The sequence below is a fragment of the Callithrix jacchus genome, chromosome 4, assembly GCF_049354715.1.
Source record: "Callithrix jacchus isolate 240 chromosome 4, calJac240_pri, whole genome shotgun sequence".
Lineage (NCBI taxonomy): Eukaryota > Metazoa > Chordata > Mammalia > Primates > Cebidae > Callithrix > Callithrix jacchus.
Window position 1 is genome coordinate 116998351 of NC_133505.1, and position 20464 is coordinate 117018814.

The window sequence follows — 20464 nt, forward strand, 5'->3', positions numbered from 1 at the left end:
TCTGCACTCCTGGCTGCCCATTGTATGTTAGTTATAATGTATTAGCATGCTAAAAGACACTCCCACCAGCGCGATGATGGTTTACAAATGCCATGGTAACTTCAGAAGTTACCCTATAAAGTTTAAAAAGAGGAGGAGCTCTTCCAGGAAATCCTCACCTCTTTCCCAGACAACTTGTGAATAATCCACCCCTTGTTTATCACGTAATCAAGAAATAACTATAAGTATACTCAGTGGAGCAGCCCATATCTCTGTTCTGCCTATGGAGCAACCATTCTTTTGTTTACTTCTCCAGTAAACTTGCTTTCACTTTATGGACTCACCCAAATTTTTTCTTTTTTTGAAGTGGAGTTTCACTCTTGTTGCCCAGGCTGGAGTACAATGGTGTAATCTCAGCTCACTGCAATCTCTGTCTCCCGGGTTCAAGCAATTCTCCTGCCTCAGCCTCCCAAGAAGCTGGGATTACATACACACCCCACCACACCTGGCTAACTTTTATCTATTTGGTAGACACAGGGTTTCTCCATGTTGGTCAGGCTGGTCTTGAACCCCCGACTTCAAGTGATCTGTCTGCCTCAGCCTCCCAAAATGCTGGGATTACAGGCGTGAGCCACCACATCCTGCCCCAAATTCTTTCTTTCTTTCTTTTTTTTAAGACAGGGTCTCGCTATATTGCCCAGGCTGGAGTGCAGTGGCTATTCACAGGTGCAATCCCACTACTGATCAGCACGGGAGTTTTGACCTGTTCCATTTCTGACCTGGGCCGGTTCACCCCTCCTTAGGCAACCTGGTAGTCCCCCACTCTTGGGAAGTCACCATATTGATGCCGAACTTAGTGCAGACACCCGATTGGCATAGCACACTACAGCCCAGAACCCCTGGACACAAGAGATCCTCCAGCCTCCTGAGTAGCTGGGACTACAGGCATGCGCCACCACGCCCTGCCCAAGTTCTTTCTTGAGTGAGCTCCAAGAACCTTCTCTGGGGGTTTGGATCGCAACCTCTTTACAGTAACATAACCAGTAAACAGATGAATATTTTTACTTGCCAATAAGAAATTTGGCCTAAATGTACAAATTTAGAAGTCATCAGTGTATGATGGTAAGATATGGAGAATATTTTTAGTTGCCTGCTATTTATAAATATGGGGTTTTGCATTTTTATGTCATCAAACTCCCAATTTTTTTTTTTTTTTTTTTTTTTTTTGAGATGGAGTCTCACTCTGTCATTCAGGCTGGAGTGCAGTGGCACGGTCTTGGCTCACTGCAACCCCCACCTCCTGGGTTCAAGCAATTCTCCTGCTTCGGCCTCCTCAGTAGCTGGGTTTACAGGTGCCCACCACCACACCCAGCTAATTTTTGTATTTTTAGTAGAGATGGGATGTCACCATGTTGGTCAGTCTGGTCTCAAACTCCTGACCTTGGCATCCTCCTGCCTCGTGCTCCCAAAGTGCTGGGATTACAAGCATGAGCCACTGTGCCTGGCGACAAAATATTTGTATAAGGTATGTTGTAGGGGTGGAGGGAAAGCTTCTCTGCCCTCTGAAGGTTTCCTGAAAATGTACTGACAGTAGGCAGATTAATAGGAGAAAAGGCTATATAAATTTGTCTTATGAGCCTAAACAAGGGGAATTGCTGGAGAATGATTACCCAACAATCAAATCAGGTTCAAAATACCTTTCTTCATTGGAGAGAGGAAGATGGGGAAAATGCGACAATTTTGAGAGGTAGTAAATAGTTTTTAGGCGAAATGAGTGGGCCAATGCTCACAAAATGGTTAGTAAATGATTCTCATTAGAAACTAAATGGTCCAAGTGTAGTGGCTCACACTTGTAATCCCAGCACTTTGGGAGGCCTAGGTGAGCTGATCACTTGGGGTCAGGAGTTCGAGACCAGCCTGGCCAACATCCTGAAACCCTATCTCTACTAAAAATACACAAATTATCAGGGCATGGTGGTGCTTGCCTGTAATCCCAGCTACTGAGATTACAGTGACAGAGGATTGAGAAATGGTGGCGGCAGGGAGGCAGCAGCTGGAGGCTGCTTTAGTTCACCATGCCAAAGTGCTATATTTTGGAGTATTGTTTTCTGAGACCCAACATGTTCTATTTTTCCCATTTCACATGTAAACACACTGAGTCAGCTAGTAAATTGCAGAGTCAGGGTTTAAAGAATATGTACTTGGGGGGTAAATAGGAAGTGGAAAAGTGGCCCGGGCACGGTGGATAACACCTGTAATCCCAGCCCTTTGGGAGGCTGAAGCGGATAGATCACAAGGTCAGGAGATTGAGAACATCTTGGCCAAGGGCAAGAGGAAACAGATATTTTTCTGCATTGCCTATGGAAGTATATATTGGAAAAATATACACAGTATATACATTATATTTTTATTTTGACAACACCTTTTAAATTCACAAATGTAGATATGCTAAGACCCAGCATCTAAGAATTTATCCTATTATCCTACTAGACCATCTAGGAATTTATTCTACTATTATGCCCCTTGTGCCATGACTTGCCTCCCAGATCCCTCTTCAAGACTGAAAAATGTATTCTCAGGCCAGGCAGGGTGGCTCATGTCTATAATCCTAACACTTTGGTAGGCTGAGGCAGGAGGATTGCTTGAGACTGGATGTTCAAGACCACCCTGAGCAACATAGCAAGACTCCAAAAGAAGGAAAAAAGCAGGAAGGGGGGAGAAAGAAGGGAAAGAGAGAAGAGAAGGGGGAAAGGAAGGGGAAGGGGAGGAAGAAATTATTCTCCCAAGATGTTGCTGGGAGTGTTGCTATAGACACCTTTCAGCTGTCAGCCCTCTTCAGGAATTGCCTGGCTAAAGTGGCACCTCACCTAAGGTCATGCCATTTCCCCAAAGCAACCTATATCCAATGACTGATCACTGCAGGGTATAAAACCCCAGATTTCTCACCCCATTTCTGGACTGAAATTGTTACCAAATGTGGGTTTGGCCACTTGCTGCTTGCAAAACCAATCAACAAGATTGGCCAGGCACTGTGGCTCACACCTGTAATCAACACTTTGGGAGGCCAAGGCAGAAGGATTGCTTGAAGGAGTTTGAGACTAGCCTAGGCAATATAGTGATACTCCATGTCTACAAATAATAGAAAAATTCCCTAGGCATGGCATGCATCTGTAGTTCCAGCTACTTGGGAGGCTGAGGCAAGAGGATCAGTTGAGCCCAGGAAGTCCAGGCTGCAGTGATCCATAATTGCATCAGTGTATTCCAGCCTGGGAGATAGAGCAAGACCCTGTCTCAAAAACAAAAACAAATTAGCAAGATCAAGATATGGTAGAAGGTGAGTGACTTTATTATAAACCAAAGCCAGCAGTGGGGAATACAATCCAGGTTATTGTCTCAGTGAAACCACTTCAAATTTCCAAGTGAAATGCAAGGGTTTAGGAAGGGAAGGTTTTGGCATGGAGGGTATGCAAGGGGTCAGAGGCAGTGCAAGTCAGTGTGACTTGTTCCCATGACTTGACTTGAGTTATTTCTCTATCTGGTGAATGGGTAGGCGCCATCTTAGGCTCCAGTAGCCATGAAGCAATTTCCTGGTGGGGGCGATTTCCATAGTTGCCTGTATTTTATTTTATTTTATTTTTTTGAGATGGAGTTTCGCTATTGTTACCCAGACTGGAGTGCAATGGCACAATCTCGGCTCACTGCAACCTCCGCCTCCTCGGTTCAGACAATTCTTCTGCCTCAGCCTCCTGAGTAGCTGGGATTACAGGCATGTGCCACCATGCCCAGCTAATTTTTGTATTTTTAGTAGAGACGGGTTTCACCTCATTGACCAGGATGGTCTCGATCTCTTGACCTCGTGATCCACCCGCCTTGGCCTCCCAAAGTGCTGGGATTATAGGCGTGAGCCACCGCGCCCGGCCAAGCCTGTATTGTTTCAAGATTTAGTCTCTGGAACTTTTAAGCAAACATAGTAAATACACTAGTCTGAAATAAGTGTGAAGGGTACCTAGTGGAAAGAAGGAGTATAAAGGTTACTATTTCATTACTGAAAAGTAATACAAAGGGCCAAAGAAGGAAAACAGGGGAAAAAACAAACAAAGCTTAAAAACGGGATACTAGGTTACAAATGACCTGTGGGGTTAATTGAGCCCATCATTAAGTTGCAGACCAATTTCTCAGTCTCCCCAATCCTGCCTTCCTCCTTTCCCTTCAGTAGATATTGAAGGACACACCCTAATAAACTGATTATCCTGGTGTGATTCCATCCTGCACGGCTGTTCTTTTGAGCAGTGGTCGTTTATCTCTGCCCGCCTTCTCTTCTACCTAAGTGCGTTCCACCACCCGATGGAAGATTCGATGGACATGGACATGAGCCCCCTGAGGCCCCAGAACTATCTTTTTGGTTGTGAACTAAAGGCCGACAAAGATGATCACTTCAAGGTGGATAATGATGAAAACGAGCACCAGTTATCTTTAAGAATGATCAGTTTAGGGGCTGGTGCAAAGGATGAATTGCACATTGTTGAAGCAAAGGCAATGAATTACGAAGGCAGTCCAATTAAAGTAACACTGGCAACTTTGAAAATGTCTGTACAGCCTACGATTTCCCTTGGGGGCTTTGAAATAACACCACCAGTGGTCTTACATTTGAAGTGTGGTTCAGGGTCAGTACATACTAGTGGACACCACTTAGTAGCTGTGGAGGAAGATGCAGAGTCAGAAGACGAAGAGGAGGAGGATGTGAAACTCTTAAGCATATCTGGAAAGCGGTCTGCCCCTGGAGGTGGTAGCAAGATTCCACAGAAAAAAGTAAAACTTGCTGCTGATGAAGAAGATGATGATGATGATTTTGATGATGAGGAAACTGAAGAAAAACTACCAGTGAAGAAATCTATATGCAGTACTCCAGCTAAAAATGCACAAAAGTCAAATCAGAATGGAAAAGACTCAAAACCATCATCAACACCACGATCAAAAGAACAAAAATCCTTCACAAAAACAGGAAAAAACTCCTAAAACACCAAAAGGACCTAGTTCTGTACAATACATTAAAGCAAAAATGCAAGAAAGTATAGAAAAAGGTGGTTCTCTTCTCAAAGTGGAAGCCAGGTTCATCAATTATGTGAAGAATTGCTTCCGGATTACTGACCAGGCTATTCAAGATCTCTGGCAGTGGAGGAAGTCTCTTTAAGAAAATAGTTTAAACGATTTGTTAAAAGTTTTCTGTCTTATTTCATTTCTCTAACAGTTGATATCTGGCTGTCCTTTTTATAATGTAGAGTGAGAACTTTCCCTACCGTGTTTGATAAATATTGTCCAGGTTCCATTGCCAAGAATGTGTTGTCCAAAATGCCTATAGTTTTTAAAGATAGAATTCCACCCCTTGCTTGGTTTTAAGTATGTATGGAACGTTATGATAGGACATAGTAGTAGCGGTGGTCAGACATGGAAATGGTGGGGAGACAAAAATATACATGTGAAATAAAACTCAGTATTTTAATAAAGTTAAAAAAAATTATATGTTCATCTTCATCTCAGAGTCCGCTTCCCCAGGAGCCCAAGTTGTGGTACTCTCTCCAAATATGCAAGATGATGTAAAACAAAGTTATTCAGTAAGCCTTATTTGTAATAGGAAAGGACTTGAAATAACAATAATGTTCATTGGGAGGGGACTGAATAAATAAAGTATGATACTTCCATCAATTAATTATTATGCAGCCCTAAAAATAATATAAAGGCTGTGAAAATAGCCTCTCAGTTCTCCTCCTTCAGAGAGAAGCTGCTGAGCTCTGAATCCACTGCTGTGTTGACACTTCCAATGAGCTGTTCCTAGCCCATGACTGAGCATAGCAAGATATTAGGAAGGCGCATTCCTGTAAGATGCAGGATTCTTCTAATGGGCAACTGTGCTCAAGGACTCCCCATCAGCCTGAAACTTTTTTTCCTGCTCCTCGCCCAGCCTGAAACTTTTTCTTTTTAAAATTTTTTAATTTTTTGGCCATATGCAGTGGCTCATGCCTGTAATCCCAGCACTTTAGGAGCCTAAGGCAGGCAGATCACCTGAGATCAGGAGTTTGAGACCAGCCTGGTCAACATGGTGAAACCCCATCTCTACCAAAAATTGGCTGGGCATGATACCAGGTGCCGGTAATCTCAGCTACTTGGGAGGCTGGGGCAAGAGAATAGCTTGAACCCAGGAGGCAAAGGTTGCAGTAAGCTGAGATCACACTACTATACTCCAGCCTGGGTAATGGGGAGAGACTCCATCTTAAAAAAAAAAAAAAAAGAAAAGAAAAGAAAAAAAGGCTGGGCACAGTGGCTCTTGCCAGTAATCCCAGCACTTTAGGAGGCCAAAGTCCACAGATCATGAGTTCAGGAGTTCGAGAGTAGCATGGCCAACATAGTGAAACCCCGTCTGTATTAAAAATACAAAAATTAGCCAGGCATGGTGGTGCATGCCCGTAGTCCCAGCTACTTAGGAGGCCAAGGCAGGAGAATTGCTTGAACTGGGGAGATGGAGGTTGTGGTGAGCCAAGATTGTGCCATTGCACTCCAGCCTGGGCAACACTGCACTCCATCCAAAAAAAGAGAGAGAGAGAGAGACAGAGGCTGGGCACAGTGTAATCCCAATACTTTTGGAGGCCAAGATGGGGAGATCACTTGAAGCCAGGGCTTGGGTACAGTAGCTCATACCTATAATTCCAGCATTTTGGGAGGCCATGGTGGGCAGATCACTTGAGGTTAGGAGTTCCAGACCAGCATGACCAGCATGGTAAAACCCCATCTCTACTATAAATACAAAAACTATCTGGGCATGGTGGTGTGCGGCTTTAATCCCAGATACTCAGGAGGCTGAGGCTGGAGAATTGCTTGAACACAGGAGGCAGATGATGAAGTGAGCCAAGATCATGCCACTGCACTCCAGCCTGGGCAGCAGAGCAAGACTATGTCTCAAATATATATATATAAAGTAGCTGGGCATTATGGCATGGGCCTGTAATTCCAGCTTCTCAAGAGGCTGAGGCAGGAGAATCATTCTAACCCAAGAGGCAGAGGTTGCAGTGAGCAAGATCATGCCATTGCATTCTTGGCATGGGCGAGAAGAGTGAAACTCTATCTCAAAAAAAAAAGAAAAAAAGAAGAAGAAGAAAATAGGAAAGGTGGATGTGGGCGATGAAGTGAGACCTTGTCTCAAAATAAAATTATTTGAAATGAATGATAATAGTTACACAAGTTATCAAAACCTTTGGGATACGGCAAAAAACAGTTCTAAGAGGAAAGTTTTTAGTGCTAAATGCCTACATCAAAAAGTCTGAAAGCTCACAAATTGACAACATCATACCTTCAGGAACTACGAGAATAAACCAGCCAGGCACAGTGGCCCACACCTGTAATCCCAGCACTTTGGGAGGCCAAGATGGGCAGATCATCTGAGGTCAGGAGTTTGAGAGCAGCCTGACCAACATGGAGAAACCCCATCTCTACTAAAAATACAAAATTAGCCAGGCATAGTGGCGCATGCCTGTAATCCCAGCTACTGGGGAGGCTGAGGCAGGAGAATCTCTTGAACCCAGGTGGTAGTGGTTGCAGTGAATTGAGATCACGCCATTGCACTCCAGCCTGGGCAACAGAGTGAAACTCCATCTCAAAAAAATAAAAAAATAAAATAAAATAATAATAAGAAGAAGCCAAACCCGAAGCTAATAGAAGAGAAGAGATAGCAAAGATCACAGCAGAACTAAATGAAATTAAAAGAAAAATACAAAAGATCAATGAAACAAAAAGGTGGTCCCTTGAAAAGATAAACAAAATCGATATTCCATTAGCTAGATTAACCAAGAAGATAAATGATTCAAATAAGTTCAATTAGAAATGAAAATGGAGACATTACAACCAACACCATGGAAATACAAAAGATCATTTGAGACTACTATGAACACTTCTATGCACACAAACTAGAAAAGATAGGGGCAATAGATAAATTCCTGGAACTATACAACCCCTTGAATGAGAAAGAAATAGAAATCCTGAACAGACCAATAACAAACAGTGAGATTGCAAAAACAACAACAACAACAAAAAAAAAAACCCAGGCCAGAGGATTCACAGCCAAATTCTAGCAGACATTCAAAGAAAAATTGATACCAATTCTGCTGAACCAATTCCAAAAGATTGTGAAAAAAGGAATCCTCCCTAACTCATTCTATGAAGCCAGGAAAGGACATAACAAAAAAAGAAATCTATATACAAATGTCCCTGATGAAACTAGATGCAAAAATCCTCAACAACATATAGCAAACTGAATCTAACAGCACATCAGAAAGATAATTCTTCATGACCAAGTGGGTGTCATCCCAGGGATGCTGGGATGGTTCAACATACACAAGTCAATAAATGTGATTCACCGCATAAACAGAACTAAAAACAAAAACCATACAATTATCTCAGAAGATGCAGAAAAAGCATTTTATAAAATCCAACACCTGGCCAGGCGTGGTGGCTCATGCCTGTAATCCCAGCACTTTGGGAGGTCAAGGCAGGTGGATCACAAGGTCAAGAAGTCAAGACCATCCTGGCCAACATGGTGAAACCCTGTCTCTACTGAAAACACAAAAATTACCTGGGCATAGTGGCATGCACCTGTAATCCCAGCTACTCAGGAGGCTGAGGCAGGAGAATCGCTTGAACCCAAGAGATGGAGGTTGCAGTAAGCTGAGATGGTGCCACTGAACTCCAGCCTGGTGACAGAGTGAGATTTCATCTAAAAAAAAAAAAAAATCCAGCATTCCTTTTTGATAAAAACCCGCAACAAACTAGGCATAGAAGGAACATACTGCAAAATAATAAATGCCATAGATGTGCCGGACACAGTGGCTTATGCCTGTAATCCTAGCACTTTGGAAGGCCAAGGTGGGCAGATCACCAGAAGTCAGGAGTTCCAGACCAGCCTGACCAACATGGAGAAACCCCCATCTCTACTAAAAATACAAAATTAGCCAGGCATGGTAGTACATGCGTGTAATCCCAGCTACTCTGGATGCTGAGGCAGAATTGCTTGAACCCAGGAGGCAGAGGTTGTGGAATGAGCTGATATCGCACCATTGCACTCCAGCCTAGGCAACAAGAGCAAAACTCCATCTCAAAAAAATAATAATAAAAATTAAAAGATAAAGCCATATATGATAAACCCACAGCCAACATCATACCGAATGGGGAAGAGTTGAAAGCATTTCCCCTGAGAGCTGAAACAAGACACGAATGCCCACTTTCACTTCTACTCTACTCAACTCTCCTCAATTATACTCTTCTACTCCAACTCAATTGTACTAAAAGTGCTAACCAGATCCATCAGGCAAGAGAAAGAAATAAGGGGTATCCAAATTGGAAAACAGAAAGTCAGACTATCTCTCTTTGCTGTTGATCTGATTGTATACCTAGAAAACTCCAAAAGACTCCTAGATTTGATAAATGAATTACAAAATCAGTGTACACAAATCAGTACCACTGCTATACAGCAACAATGATCAAGCTGAGAACAAATCAAGAACTCAAGGAAAAGAATTTTCTTGTTACCTTTGGGTTTGGTTTATTCTTGAATCTCTAGTTCCTTGAGAGCTAGAGATGAGTTTTAGAAAAGGATTCAATGCCTAAACTATTTAATAGGGTGTCTTTTCCCTATTGAGTTCTTTCCTAGAAGAACTCAATCCCTTTTACAATACCTGATTTAAAAAAAATAAAATAGGAATATATTTAACCAAGGAAGTGAGAGATCCTAACAAAAGAACTACAGAACACTGCTGAAATAAATCATAGATGACCCCAACAAATGGAAATATATCTCATGTTCATGGATTAGAAGAATCAAGATAATGAAAATGATGTGGTGAAAAGGGAATGTTTATACACTGCTTGTGGGAATGTAAATTAGTACAACCTCTGTGGAAAAGTGTGGAGAATCCTCAAAGAACTAAAAGTAAATCTACCATTCAATCCAGCAATTCCTCTACTGCATATCAAAAAGACACCTGCATGCCCATGTTTATCCCAACACAATTCACAACTGCAAAGATATGGAATCAACCAAAGTGCCCATCAACAAACCAATGAATGGAATAAGAAAAGGTGGTATATATATTCTGTGGAATACCACTCAGTCAGAAAATACTGTCTTCTTTTTTGTTTTTTTTTTTGTTTTTTTTTTTTTCTGAAACAAAGTTTTGCTCTTGTTGCCCAGGCTGGAGTGCAAAGGTGTAATCTTGGTTCACTGCAACCTCCACCTTCTGAGTTCAAGCGATTCTCCTGCCTCAGCCTCCCAAGTAGCTGGGATTGCAGGCATGTGCCACCACACCCAGCTAATTTTCTGTTTTTTTAGTAGAGATGGGGTTTCACTATGTCGGCCAGGCTATCTGGAACTCCTGACCTCAGATGATCCACCTGCCTCAGCCTCCCAAAGTTCTGGGATTACAGGAGGGAGCCACCGCTCTCAGCCTGAAATACTGTCTTTTGCAGAAACTTGGATGGGACTGGGGCCCATTATTCTAAGTGAAGTAACTCAGGAATGGAAAACCAAAATGCTGTATATTCCCACTTGAAAGTGAAGCTAAGCTATGGGTACACCACAAAGGCATACAGAGTGGTATAATGGACACTGGAGACTCAGAAGGGGGAGGGTGGGAGAGGATTAAGAGATAAAAAACTACATATTGGGTACAATGGATACTACTTGGGTGACTATCACACTAAAGCCTTAAACATCTCCACTACACTATTCACGCATGTAACCAAAAGCCTTAAACATCTCCGCTACGCTATTCACGCATGTAACCAAAAGCCTTAAACATCTCCGCTACGCTATTCACGCATGTAACCAAAAGCCTTAAACATCTCCACTACGCTATTCACGCATGTAACCAAAAGCCTTAAACATCTCCGCTACGCTATTCACGCATGTAACCAAAAGCCTTAAACATCTCCCCTACGCTATTCACGCATGTAACCAAAAGCCTTAAACGTCTCCACTACACTGTTCATGCATGTAACCAAAAGCCACTTGGATCCTAAAAACTATTGAAATTTTAAAAATATATATTTTTTAAAAAGTTATTTAATGTAACAAAATTCATTTCAATAAATGGTGGATTTAAAGTTTTTGGTAACATTCAAATGTCATAGCTTCAGGCAAAAAAATAAATTTTGTGAAAAGAGCATAGGCTGGGCGCGGTGGCTCACGCCTATAATCCCAGCACTTTGGGAGGCCGAGGCGGGTGGATCACGAGGTCGAGAGATGGAGACCATCCTGGTCAACAAGGTGAAACCTCGTCTCTACTAAAAATACAAAAAAAAAAATTAGCTGGGCATGGTGGTGCGCGCCTGTAGTCCCAGCTACTCGGGAGGCTGAGGCAGGAGAATTGCTTGAACCCAGAAGGCGGAGGTTGCGGTGAGCCGAGATCGCGCCATTGCACTCCAGCCGGGATAACAACAGCGAAACTCCCGTCTTAAAAAAAAAAAAAGAGCATAAAGTTTTTGGTTACAAAAAGAAGCATACTGAACATAAGGGCAGAGGGCTTGAGGAAAGAAACAGTGGTTTTGGCATGTTTCCTGGAAAGTAAGTAGAATGAACATGACAGCTTTCACTGAATTCTAGGCATACTTTAGCTAATATAAGCCTCATAGCTGCCCCGTGAGGAAGGTATATTTTATCTCCTTTTTGCCTATATGAAAACTGAGGCTCCAGGAGGAAAATTTGTGTAGTTTTACAGTTAGACCATGATAGGATTTAACCCCAGGTCTGTATGACTATTGAGGACAAAGACTGCAATGCCCTGGTCCTTGGGGAATACCCTCCAAGGCCCCCTGAAGCCCAGATAGTACTGAACTTCAAATACATACACACGCACTGCTTTTTCCTATACATACATACCTATGATAATAAGGTTTAATTGATAAATTAGGTAAAGAGATAACAGTAACTGATAATAAAATACAATTATCACAATGTTCTGTAAGAGAAATTATATGAATGTGGTCCTCGCTTTCTTCATCTCTCTCTCTCTCTCAACATCTTACTATTCTGTATCATGAATAATTGAAACCATGGAAATCGAAACTGTGGATAAGAGGAGACTACTGTATCAATTTTGCCATTTATCAAGGTCAAATGATCCCACTGAAATATTCTTTCCTCTTTGTCTTAAATCTTACTTTGTATATGTTAAAATTACCACCTCTGTTCTTTTGTTTCCATATTTGATTGATAGTCATTTTTACTCCTTCTCCGTGTATGCAAGAGTCATGGGGCTTATGAAATGCAGAGAATGTGTAGGTACCACTGCCACTGCCATTGACATGTTCATTGCCTCAGTAAGTATAAGAAGCCTTCCTTGCCTTTGTGCTTTCCACTCTGCCAGTAACAGTTATCTAGCCAATCAGATTTCAGAGAATTTGCTGCCAAGTAAAAACCTGTTACTCCATCTGTTTGTGTCCTCTCTGATTTCGTTGAGCAGTGGCTTATAGTTCTCCTTGAAGAGGTCTCTTACGTTCCTTGTGAGTTGTATTCCAAGGTATTTTATTCTTTTTGTAGCAATTGTGAATGGCAGTTCGTTCTTGATTTGGCTTTCTTTAAGTCTGTTATTGGTGTAGACGAATGCTTGTGATTTTTGCACATTGATTTTATATCCTGAGACTTTGCTGAAGTTGCTTATCAGTTTCAGGAGTTTTTGGGCTGAGGCGATGGCGTCTTCTAGGTATACTATCATGTCGTCTGCAAATAGACAATTTGGCTTCCACCTTTCCTATTTGAATACCCTTTATGTCTTTTTCTTGCCTGATTGCTCTGGCTAGAACTTCCAGTACTATATTGAATAGGAGTGGTGAGAGAGGGCATCCTTGTCTAGTGCCGGATTTCAAAGGGAATGCTTCCAGTTTTTGCCCATTCAGTATGATATTGGCTGTTGGTTTGTCATAAATAGCTTTTATTACTTTGAGATATGTTTCATCGATACCAAGTTTATTGAGGGTTTTTAGCATAAAGGGCTGTTGTATTTTGTCAAATGCCTTCTCTGCGTCAATTGAGATAATCATGTGGCTTTTGTTTTTGGTTCTGTTTATGTGGTGAATTACGTATATAGACTTGTGTATGTTGAACCAGCCTTGCATCCCCGGGATGAATCCTACTTGATCGTGATGAATACGTTTTTTGATTTGCTGTTGCAATCGGCTTGCCAATATTTTATTGAAGATTTTTGCATCTATATTCATCATGGATATTGGCCGGAAGCTTTCTTTTCTTGTTGGGTCTCTACCGGGTTTTGGTATCAGGATGATGTTGGTCTCATAAAATGATTTGGGAAGGATTCCCTCTTTTTGGATTATTTGGAATAGTTTTAGAAGGAATGGTACCAGCTCCTCTTTGTGTGTCTGGTAGAATTTGGCTGTGAACCCATCTGGACCTGGGCTTTTTTTGTGTGGTAGGCTCTTAATTGCTGCCTCGACTTCTGACCTTGTTATTGGTCTATTCATAGTTTCAGCTTCCTCCTGGTTTAGGCTTGGGAGGACACAGGAGTCCAGGAATTTATCCATTTCTTCCAGGTTTACTAGTTTATGTGCATAGAGTTGTTTGTAATATTTTCTGATGATGGTTTGAATTTCTGTGGAGTCTGTGGTGGAGAAACATTCCATGTTCATGGTTAGGAAGAATTAATATCGTGAAAATGGCTATACTGCCCAAAGTAATTTACAGAATCAACGCTATCCCCATCAAGCTACCATTGACTTTCTTCACAGAACTGGAAAAAACCACCATGAACTTCATATGGAACCAAAAGAGAGCCCGCATAGCCAAATCAATTCTAAGCAAAAAGAACACAGCCGGGGGCATCACACTACCAGATTTCAAACTATACTACAAGGCTACAGCAATCAAAACAGCATGGTACTGGTACCAAAACAGAGATATAGACCAATGGAACAAAACAGAGGCACCGGAGGCAACACAACCTATCTACAACTATACAATCTTTGATAAACCTGACAAAAACAAGCAATGGGGAAAGGATTCCCTATTTAACAAATGGTGTTGGGAAAACTGGCTAGCCATGTGCAGAAAGCAGAAACTGGACCCCTTCCTGACACCTTACACTAAAATTCACTCCAGATGGATTAAAGACTTAAACATAAGACCTGGCACCATAAAAACCCTAGAAGGAAATCTAGGCAAAACCATCCAGGACATAGGAGTAGGCAAGGACTTCATAAACAAAACACCAAAAGCATTGGCAACAAAAGCCAAAATAGACAAATGGGACCTAATCAAACTCCACAGCTTCTGCACGGCAAAAGAAACAGTCACTAGAGTGCATCGGCAACCAACAGAATGGGAAAAAATTTTTGCAGTTTACCCATCTGACAAAGGGCTGATATCCAGAATTTACAAAGAACTCAAACAGATTTACAGGAAAAAAACAAACAAGCCCATTCAAAAGTGGGCAAAGGATATGAACAGACACTTTACGAAAGAAGACATATATGAGGCCAACAATCATATGAAAAAATGCTCATCGTCACTGGTCATCAGAGAGATGCAAATCAAAACCACATTGAGATACCATCTCACGCCAGTTAGAATGGCGATCATTAAAAAATCTGGAGACAACAGATGCTGGAGAGGATGTGGAGAAAAAGGAACACTTTTACACTGTTGGTGGGAGTGTAAATTAGTTCAACCATTGTGGAAGACAGTGTGGTGATTCCTCAAGGCCTTAGAAATAGAAATTCCATTTGACCCAGCAATCCCATTACTGGGTATATACCCAAAGGACTATAAATCATTCTACTATAAGGACACATGCACATGAATGTTTATTGCAGCACTGTTTACAATAGCAAAGACCTGGAATCAACCCAAATGCCCATTGATGATAGACTGGATTGGGAAAATGTGGCACATATACACCATGGAATATTATGCAGCAATCAGAAATGATGAGTTTGTGTCGTTTGTAGGGACATGGATGAATCTGGAGAACATCATCCTCAGCAAACTGACACAAGAACAGAAAATGAAACACCGCATATTCTCACTCATAGGCGGGTGATGAAAAATGAGAACACATGGACACAGAGAGGGGAGTACTAAACACTGGGGTCTATTGGGGGGAAAAGGGGAGGGCCAGTGGGAGGGGGAGGTGGGGACGGATAGCCTGGGGAGAAACGCCAAATGTGGGTGAAGGGGTGAAAGCAAACAGAACACACTGCCATGTATGTACCTATGCAACTGTATTGCATGCTCTGCACATGTACCCCAAAACCTAAAATGCAATAAAAAAATAAGAAAAAAAAAACAAAAACAAAAAAAAACCTGTTACTCTTCTAGGAGTGATATTCTGACCACTTAAACATTGACTAAAAGTCTGAGAATAAAGCTTCCTTAAATAAGGATGATTTAGGCCTGAAGAGTGTTCAGAAAACAGATCTGGTCTACTTAGTACAGAGCTGATGTCAGGACAGCTGAGGAGGTAGGACTGGGAGGCAGTGGGATTAAGAATCAGATATCTAGCCAGGCACAGTGGCTCACACCTATAATCCCAACATTTTGGGAGGCCAGCGTGTAAGAATTGCTTGAGACAGGAGTTCAAAACCTGGGCAACAAGTAAGACCCTGGGCAACAAAACCTGGGTAACAAGCCTGGGCAACAAGTAAGACCCTGTCTTTACGAAAAAACTATAAAATTAGCCAGGCATGGTGACATGCCCCCGATCCCTATTACCCAGGAAGATAGGGCATGAGGATCACTTTAGCCTAAGAGTTAGAGGCTGTAGGGAGCTATGATTGCACTACTGCACTCCAGCCTGGGCAACAAAGACCTTGTCTCATTTTTTTTCACCCCCTACCCATCCCCATCTTGTCTCATTTAAAAAAAACAAAAAATCAAACTTCTCTCTATTGGATGAGGATGCAGGCAGACTAAGGAAGGGCTGCCTGCCTCCCCCTGATAGGATATGAGAAGAGCCTGATTGATGCCTGTAGCAGTTTCTTCAGGCTGCTGTCACAAATTGCCACAAACTGGGTGGCTTATAACAACAGGAACTGATTAGCTCACAGTCCTGGAGGCCAGATGTCTGAAATCAAGATGTCTGGAGGCCGTGATCTCTCTGCAGCCCACAGGGGAGAATCCTTCTGTGCAGATTTCAGGTTCTGGTGTTGCCTGAAGGCCTCGGCAGTCCTTGCTTTATGGCAGCATGACTCAAATCTCTGTCTCCACATGACCGTCTTCCCTCTGCATCTGTGTAAACAAACTTCTGTCTTATTCCACAGACACTAGTCATAATGGATTTAGGGTCCACCCTAGTCCAGCATAACCTCATTTTAACTTGAGTACATTTGCAAATAGCCTATTCCAAAAAGGTCACATTCACAGATTCCAGGTAAATGTAAATGTTATGGGGACAGCATTTAACCCAGTGCTATGTCCAAACTTTGACTCTGTCACTGAATGAGGGTCCATCCTGAAAATGCCATTCAGTGGGAGTTGGAGGGCATCTTTGATATCCATGAACGGGACATTCTTATTTATATTTTTCTTTTTTTCTTTTTCAGATTTTTTTGTTTGTTTTTGTTTTTTAAGATGGGTTTCACCACGTTGCTCAAGCTTGTCTCTTAACTCCTGGGCTCAAGCAATCCTCCCACTTCAGCCCTCCAAAGTGCTAAGATTACAGGCATAAGCCACTGTACCTGGACCTCATGTTTTCTTTCTGTAAAGGAGAGTCTAACTACAGAGGCCGGGTGGGGTGGCTCATGCCTGTAATTCCAACACTTTGGGAGGCTGAGGTTGGTGGATCACCTGAGGTCTGGAGTTCAAGACCAGCCTGGCCAACATGGTGAACTCCCATCTCTATTAAAAATACAGAAATTAGGCAGGCAAGGTGGTGGGCACCTGTAGTCCCAGCTTTTTGGGAGGCTGAGGCAGGAGAATCGAATGAACCTCGGAGAAGGAGGTTATAGCGAGCCAAGATCATACCACTGTGCTACAGCCTGGGCGACAAGAACAAAACTGTCTCAAAAAAAAAAAAAAAACCTGCAAGAATATTACTAAAACGCACCTTCTCCATCTTTTAGTGCTTTACTCCGATGGTAAAAACATATGATGGTAGACAAATTTAATTCTTAAGCATTAAGCTAGTGTTTTCTGTCAACAGATTACAAGACCTTTTGTTGTTTTTATTGTCATATTTTAGTAGATTCTGTGTGAAAAAACATTGGATGTCTTCAAATATGTAATAAACACAATGTGCTACAAAACAAAATCAAAGTTGATTAACCCACTGTCAAGCTGATGCTTATTTCACAGAGTGGAACATTTTAATTTCATTCAGAAAAGAGATTTTGATGTGAACTATGGGATTTTGTTTGTTTTTTTTTTTTTTTGAGACGGAGTTTCCCTCTTATTACCCAGTCTGGAGTGCAATGGCGTGATCTCGGCTCACTGCAACCTCCGCCTCCTGGGTTCAGGCAATTCTCCTACCTCAGCTTCCTGAGTAGCTGGGATTACAGGCACGCGCCACCATGCCCAGCTAATTTTTTATATTTTTAGTAGAGACGGTGTTTCACCATGTTGACCAGGATGGTCTCGATCTCTTGACCTCATGATCCACCCACCTCGGCCTCCCAAAGTGCTGGGATTACAGGCTTGAGCCACCGCGCCCGGCTATGGGATGATTTTTAAAAAGAGAGGCTGGGCAGGCGTAGTGGCTCACATCTGTAATTCCAATACTTTGGGAGGCCACGGCAGGCAGATCACTTGAGGACAGCAGTTCAAGATCAGCCCGGCCAACATAGCAAAACCCTGTCTCTGCTAAAAATACAAAGATTAACTGGGGATAGTGGCAGGCACCTGTAATTCCAGCTACTCAGGAGGCTGAGGCAGGAGAATTGCTTCAACCCAGGAGACAAGAGATTGCAGTGAGCTGAGATCGCACCATTGCACTCCAGCCTGGGCGACAAGAGCAAAACCCCGTCTCAAAAAAAACAAAAAACAAACAAACAAACAAAAAAAAAAACAGAAAAAGAAAGAAAACCTGCAATTAAAGAAAAATGTGATGTTTTTAACAGTTTTTCCAAGTTAAAAAGAAAGGTGGGTGTGCCCAGCATCAATGGATTAGTCATGAGGAGAACTGAGCTGCAAATCTTCCAAGTCAGGTTCCCTGCATATGTGATGGGAATGGTAAGCAAAATGATGACTATTTTTAAATGATTATGCCCTTCATCATGATAAGTATATGAGCTATCTGGAAGTCAAATTTGAATCTGGAGGTAAAATTTCTCTTACCACATTCTAATATAGGTCAGGGAAATTTACTGAAGAGATTTACCAAGCTGTTTGCTCATGGTTTAAGGTTAACCCAGGATCATCTCCTTCGGGAGGTCTTCTCTTACCTCTCCTCAACTAGGTTGAATGCCTTTTATCCATTCTGCTGTTAAAACCCTGTACTGATCTCTTTACACTTGTGCCTGGCCTATGAATAGAATTCTTTTTTTTTTGAGACAGAGTCTCATTCTGTCACCCTGGCTGGAGTGCAATAGCTTGATCTTGGCTTACTGCAACCTCTGCCTCCCGGGTTCAAGCAATTATCCTGCCTTAGCCTCTTGATTAGCTGGGACTACAGACATGCACCACCACACCTGGCTAATTTTTTTTATTTTTAGTAGAGACGGGGTTTCACCAGATTGGCTAGACTGGTCTCAAACTCCTGACCTCGTGATCCACCCACCTCGGCCTCCCAGAGTGTTGCGATTACAGGCATGAGCTACAGCACCTGGCACTGTGTATAGAATTCTAAGTTAAAAATGAATTTTCGGCTGAGCACAGTGGCTCACACCTGCAATCCCAACACTTTGGGAGGCCAAGGCGGGCTGATCCCTTGAGCCCAGAACTTTGAAACCAACCTGGGCAACGTGGAAAAACTCTCTCTTTAACAAAAAAAAAAAAAAAGAAAAAACCTCAAAAATTAACCAGGCATGGTGGTGCGGGCCTGTAGTCCTAGCTACTTGAGAGGCTGAGGCAGGAGAATGGCTTGAGCCTGGGAGGTTGAGGCTACAGTGAGCTATTATTGTGCCACTGCACTCTAGCCTGCATGACAGAGTGAGACCCTGTCTCAAAAAAAAAATTAAAAAAAAAAACATCTGAGTCATGGCACCAAAAAAAAAAAAGAATTTTTCTCAGAACCCTAAAGGCATTAACTCCAGTATTTTCTAACATTCGGTGGTTCAGATGTGTTGTAAATCTGTTTATTGTCCTTTTTAAGTGTCCTATTTTTCCCATAAAAATGTTTAGGATAGGCCGGGCACAGTGGCTCACGCCTGTAATCCCAGCACTTTGGGAGGCCAAGGCGGGCGGATCATGAGGTCAAGAGATCGAGGCCATCCTGGTCAACATGGTGAAACACCATCTCTACTAAAAATATAAAAAATTAGCTGGGCATGGTGGTGCATGCCTGTAGTCCCAGCTACTCGGGAGGCTGAGACAGGAGAATTGCCTGAACCCAGGAGGCAGAGGTTGCGGTGAGCCGAGATCACGCCATTGCACTCCAGCCTGGGTAACAAGAGTGAAACTCTGTCTCAAAAAAAAAAAAAAAGTTTAGGATAAATTTTTGTTTCTTTGTTTTGAGACAGGATCTCACTCTGCTGCTCAGGCTGGAGTGCCATTGAGATTGGAGTCAGGACTCAACTCCAGTCCAGATGGAAGACTAGCTGAAACAGGGAAGAGGTACCAACAGCACTTCTCTATAAGACATGCCCACCAGCACCATGGCAGTTTACCATTGCCGTTACTTTTCTGAAAATTTCTAAATAAACCTGCTTCTTAATTTGCATGTGATTAAAACTAGGTATAAATATGACTGCAAAACGGCCCCTGAGCTGCTATTCTAGGCGCACTGTCTATGGGGTAGCCCTGTTCTGCAAGGAGCAGTACTTTTGTTGCTGCTTCAGTAAAAGTTGCCATCTAACACCACCAGCTTGCCCTTGAATTCTTTCCTGGGCAAAGATAAGAACCCTCCCAGGCTAAGCACCCGTTTGGGGCTCATCTGCTCTATATCACCATTGCCTGATGGTAGTTCATTGCAGCCTTGACCTCCTGGGCTCAAGCAATCCTCCCAACTCAGCCTCCCCAGTAGCTGAGACTACAGACACATACTACCATGCCTGGCTAATTTTTATTTTTAATTTTTTTGTAGAGATGGTGTTTTACTATGTTGCCCAGACTGAAGATCTATTCTTTAATCTTAGAGATTTAATTAAATATTTAATCTTTAATCTATTCTTTAATCTTGGAGGTTTCACAAGCATGCATCTGGGTGCAGGTATTTTTAATTCATTTTGCTCTGTTATTTTCTCTGATATTTACTTTCTTTCTCTCCATTATCATTACTTTGCCACTCAATTTTGCAACTCTTTTAAGGACTCCCGTTTTTATTTTGAAATGTATTTTTAT

The 20464-nt window shown here is 42.3% G+C and overlaps 1 pseudogene; it reads left to right on the plus strand.

The window, feature by feature from the left end:
• Positions 1-3261: 3261 nt before the first annotated feature.
• Positions 3262-5491, plus strand: LOC100411042 (nucleophosmin pseudogene; annotated as a pseudogene).
• The last annotated feature ends 14973 nt before the right edge of the window (positions 5492-20464 follow it).